Raw genomic sequence first — 6,000 nt, forward strand, 5'->3', positions numbered from 1 at the left:
CTCACGAGTGTGGAAGTACATTAAGGAGAAAAGTACTTTTCCCACATATTCACACTATACTTTTTCTACAACTGCACAAAACGAAAAAATAAAAGTAATGGAACTAATAGAATTATTTTCACGATTAATTATTAATTAGAAGCAAAATTATACCGAATAACTGTTGAATAATATTATTTAAATTAAATACAGCTATTACATACAGTTTGAACTCCTTTGTAACGACATTTTTCTGGAGTAGTTTCTGCATGATTATGTCATACTGGTGTCGAAATAACTTCGCGTCCAATAAAACCGCTAGAAGGTCTTCACCTGACATAATTTGTTTCTCAAGCGACTTCTCAAATTCTGTATCGGAGATGTGCTGGTAATATCATCAAACATTTTTGAAGCTTGCGTTTTTCCAGTAGCTCTTAAACTCATATGAGCGGCATAATTTACTACATTTATTGATGTAGACTCGATCAACTGTTTTGTTTTTTGTCGCTTCGGAACTAGACTCAAATGGTATTTCTGTGCGACCTTTTTTAAAGGAGTTCCTACATCTTCTCTTGTAAATGAAATTGATGTATCAAAACATTCAGTATTATTTTTGAGAAGCCTTTGTTCTGTCCTGAACGCTTTCATCCAACGCTATTTAAACTGTGATTTGTAATATGATAAAGTTTTATTTGAGCGCTTTAAAAGCTCTTCACTTGCACATTTCGTTCACTTCATTATTTCATCTTTTAAATAATCAAATTGATCATCATTTTCTTTTTTATTCGATATTCTGAGAATATTAAAAAGTTCTCTTCTTGAAATATACACGTTCCCGAAATAAAATACACAGACAAAAAAGAAAAGTGGAGACTATATTTGAACCCACCTAAAAACCTACATATATTATGGAAAATGTTAAGATAATATGTTACATACCTGAAGTCGAAGGTTTCATGTTGAAATTCAAACAGAAACTATGAAAATAAAGCTTCAAATCCACACAAAAAAATTCAAAATTCAAATCTACAACAGTACACATGTAGTATCCGTGGAAAACTGGCTTTACTAGAGAGATGGGTAGTAAACGCTTGGGATTAATGATAAATGTATTAACCTTCTGATTTACACTTTACTTCACAAATCTTCATATTCAAATAAAAATATGGGCTATTTCACATTCATCGAGCACCAAGCTACGATTTTCGATTTATAAATATATCAAAATAATGAATTTCTATGAAACTAATTTTATTTTCTCTTTTTTGTTTCAGGATATGAATTCCAATGTACCTAAAGAATCTAATTTCATTAGTGTAGATATATATATAAGGTGTTGTGATTGAAATTTATTCTAATTTGTGAGTAAACATTCGTAAATGTTCCAATCGAATCCGTCTATTCAACATATAATCGTCCTGGTAATAACAATAATTTATTAATTGTAGCAATAAATATTCGGTGCATTTGAGCAGTATAATCATTAATTAAGGAATATCAATCATGTTATTCATTAGAAAAGTACCGAAAATATATTCGACAACAATTTTAATGAATCCCGAGATTATTTCACTTCAAAGTGAAGTGCACGTAAAAGTTTTTCCTCTCAGTTATTTTCGTTATGGTTCTTTTCTAGGTAAAATCATGGAAATTGCCCAAATAAGTCATTCTTTAAATAAAAAAAAATTTTGATGATATTAGAAAGTTATTTACATCGTATTTGAGGGGTTTATACAAACCTTCGAGAACTTATGATTTTGAAAAAATCATTTTAAATATATTTAGACATATTCCCAACGTGAGTTATTCGCAAAACAAGCTTCATAAGTTGGTTAGTCATCTATAATAGTATATAAAGATATGTGAAAATAATATTACACTTGTCATTTATTCATAATAAATTGTGAAATTACAAGAGACAATGGAAATCTCAAACTTATATCGAAATTAATTGAACACTGATCGAAAATATATATTTATACAACGGTCCTACAGCTTCCTTTTCCGCACCCCCTTTTTTTCGTTTTCTTTGATAGCTCTGTCTTTCATGGTGTATTCAATTCCTTTCTACCAGGTCCTTGAGGATCTTCTTCGTCTTCTTCTATTCTGTAGTTGATCCATCAATGGTTTTTTTATCCACCTGTTCTGCTTTATCCTCATCACATGTTCGTACCAGAGCAGTTGCTTAATTTGTATTTTCTCTGAAGTCGTGGATAATCGACCTAGTCTTCTATATTTTCGTTTTGTATTTGCTCTGTACTGGATATTCTCTACGATCTTTTCAGGGAGTCCAATTCCACGCCTTTATTATTTTCTCCTGTATTCCTGTGTATTCAATGCGTTCCTTCCATGTCTTTGATGATCTTCTTCGTCTTCTTCTATTCTGCAGTTGATCCATCGATGGTTTTTTCATCCACCTGTTCTGCTTTATCCTCATCACATGTTCCCACCAGCTTAGTCTGTAGTCTCTCTGAAGTTATATATAATTGATCTTTCGAGTATGCTTTTTGCTGGATATCCTCCACGATCTTTTCAAGTAGTCCATTCCCATAGCTTATATTGTTTTCTCCCGTCGTCAGTTGCCAGCACTCGCAGCCAAACGTTAAAATGACTTTTCAATATTGACATTTTTGTGTTTAGTTTAATTTTTTCTGACCAAGCAATGAGTTCAGAAATTGTGTAGCTTTTTTCCCTTGATCGAAAGTAATCAACGAAACTCTAGTTCCTTTCAGACTACCTATCACACAAATTTTTGAAACTACAGTACGTTAAAACATTTTAAAAAATTGTGATGGAGAGTGGTCAATAACTATACGAGGTGAGGCTATTAAATAACGAGACCGATTATGTAGAACTTCTTATTTTGATATTATGTTTATTTATTGTTTTTATCATGGAAGAGTGACCCGAACGTAAATCATCTTCTCGGCCATCTTGAAAACATTTAAGCCACTCAAAAACCAAAAAAACGCGGATGCGACAAACATTCATTGCCAAACACTTGTTTCAATAAATTTTCAAATACAGTTTTCCCAAGTTGCTGAATATTGACGTCGATCGAAACAAAAAAAAAACAGTCCTTATACAAACGAACGCCACGGCTACACTGATTTGTCTACAGACCCGGTAGGCATCGCATTCGAAAGAGGAGGTTTCAGGCTAGACAGCTGACAGTCGCTAGTATTTGGGGTACCACGCCTCGTTTTATAAACTTAAGTCATTATGCTGTGGACTAACAAGAAAAGGTATTGCAAGTTATCATAACTTTAATTATAGGGGAAAAAAGATTTATATCCGCATTTGAAAAAACAATGTTTTATAAAAAAATCGATATGTTAATAGACCAAACCAGTTTGAAATTTCTACACCTCACACTTAGTAAAGCTGGAATCCTTACAGGGTAAGCTAGGTCTCCAGATATTATTTCCATTGACTTTTGCGTTTAGGCACATATATGTGAAAGAGATCCGAAATCGAAACTATTCAAAATTTAGACCAAATTTGAACACTGGTTTCAAATTTTTAACATTTCTATGCTTCATTGACCTTACAAAAGCGTTTGATTAGACTAGAACATATACTCAAACTTGCAGGTGTGAAATCTAGTACGAAATTGAATGAATAATTTGTGTAATTCCAATTTCGAACATCATGATATAATTTCATCAAACAAAAAGTCAAATGTGGGTAGTTACCAAGCTAGTTTCTTAAAAAAATTACATCGAAAATATCATAATTCATAAAATTCCGTACTAAGGTAATTATTAATAATATCTAAAAAGATTTTTATCTGTTATTGTAAGGGTTGAATCAACCCACCAAACACCATGTACATAATATATTAAAGTACTAAATAATATTACGGGGGAAGTTTGAAAATTATGAATCGTTTCCCGTAAGAAAGTGAATAGATAAAAAATTAGTTTTTAATTACATTGAAATAAATGTTTTTCAGTGTTGGTAATAAAGAACTCCCATTCGTTTTTAATCATAATTCTAGCTTAAAAGCTGTTCTTTCCCTTTCATTGCATTGTTTAAACACTTTATAACCCCTATTTATATCTATATTAATGAATATTGTCATAAATAATTAATTTTATACCGAAATATCCAGAACTCACGAAAATTTTAATACAAAATCTATGTGACATTCATTAAGTAATATTCAATCCATTTTCTCTAGTTAATTTAGTTGAATTGATTTGTGAGTTCTTTTTTATAGAAAAGGAATGTCTCCAAAATATTCTTTGAACATTAGAAAAAGTTTCCAGGAGGAAATATATGCATTGGATGTTCCTTTTGAAGCGATACATCCCATATTCATCCCTTAGCTTATCTGCACTTAGACTCTCTTTATATCAATGAATATGACACTTCCAACACTGATTAACAACCCCCACGTCTATAGTATATAGTCAAACCTTGAAATTTGATATAAATAAATCATTCAGTAAATCCGTGACTTTCTAAATGGGTTTTTCATATTTTTTAACGTAGTTCCATTTGGACTAAATATTCTTTCTTCACAACAGGTTTTTGCTAGAAAAAGAGTTAAAACTCTCACCGCCGATGCACTTCTTCAGGTCTTGGTACAATGAATAGTCAATTGTTTTTAAAAAATCATTAGTAACTCCAAATTTTGCTCTTGTTGTCTATTATTCTCGGCTGTTTTGTCTCTTTTATGTTGTGGTGGATCTGCATTTCGTTTATAAGTAGATCCTGCATAAATCTTTCGAGAAGCTTTCTGATATTTGATAATTAAGAAATTAAACTGCTCAGAAATGTAAGATGGCTACACAATCTGTCCATTTCCAATATTATATTATGACGTTTATTAGATTTTTTCGAGTGTAGATAAATGAATTAGGCGTTTGGAACGTTCACCATCATTGGTTGATGGTGAAAAACTCCCATAGGATCTATCAACAGTGATGTATAATATATATATATATATATATATATATATATATATATATATATATATATACATATATATATAGTTAATCAGTGCATGAAATTTCCTTTGTCTTCTCAATTTACCATGAAATTGGTTATTGAATACAAGCTAAATGACGCAGCCTATTCAAATTGCGACAGAAGCAGGGTCGCGGACTCACCCACCCCTTAATTTGACCAAAAAGTGAGTTTTCTTGAGAAAGAAATTAATTTATTTTGTTTTATTGTGACACATTTCATTTTATTAACTATATTCTGGTTGTGTCACATTTGTCTAGGACCTTTATCAGGAATTGGATTGGAGTTGTGGTTATGTAGTTGGAATCATCTTATCTCATTATTTTCATAAACGGAATCGAAATATTAAATTGATACTAGTATAGAAAAATTAACTGTCATTTACCTGTGAAAGTGATATATTAATTAACGTTAATTAATTTTGTTAATTTGTATAAATTTGAAGACGTTATGATTTATTATTTAAATGACAGTTATTGTAAGCACGTCATAAACCAAAATCATAATTATAGATATAAGTGATGTATGTTATAAATGTATAATTCAATGAATAAAGTTATGTTTAATAATTTTTTGCGTTTTAATTTTTTTTTCCTCGATCTCTGCAGTTATTAAAAAAAAATCCTCAAATTTAGTGGGTCCACACAGACTTTTGTTCGTACAGATATCTGTATAGACTATGAAGTCGGATTGAAAAATTTTATCCAAACATTTGGATAGAATGTCTGTACAAACTTTTCATTACTTCAGATTTTTATTTTTCCAAAGTTTCAGTCTTCTAAAAATTTCCGGTATCAGAAATGTCGAGAAACAGTTGTGTATAAATATGGATAAAATTTTATTGCAAAGAAGACGTCGGTTATTATTAGCAACCGCAGCTTGCGGTTATTGCTGAAGAAAAAGAACTGAAAAAATAAAAGATCTGTATGGTCTGATCTGATCTTAATTTGGAATTAAGTTCATCTTACCCTCCTCTTCAAATCTGACTCGGTCGTAAAGTATGCGTTTTATTTTTAAAGGGTGAAAATCGCCCCTTACTCCAATAAA

The 6,000-nt window shown here is 30.9% G+C and overlaps 1 protein-coding gene across 1 annotated transcript in view; it reads left to right on the plus strand.

Moving 5' to 3' along the window:
* The window catches only part of LOC130898241 (protein doublesex), a 158,930-nt gene extending 153,407 nt beyond the window's left edge, over window positions 1-5,523 (plus strand). The window contains exon 6 of the mRNA XM_057807416.1: window positions 1,254-5,523. The gene's annotated coding sequence lies outside the window, so the exon portion shown is untranslated. The remainder of the gene's footprint in view (window positions 1-1,253) is intronic.
* The last annotated feature ends 477 nt before the right edge of the window (window positions 5,524-6,000 follow it).

The sequence above is a fragment of the Diorhabda carinulata genome, chromosome 1 (genome assembly GCF_026250575.1).
Source record: "Diorhabda carinulata isolate Delta chromosome 1, icDioCari1.1, whole genome shotgun sequence".
NCBI lineage: Eukaryota > Metazoa > Arthropoda > Insecta > Coleoptera > Chrysomelidae > Diorhabda > Diorhabda carinulata.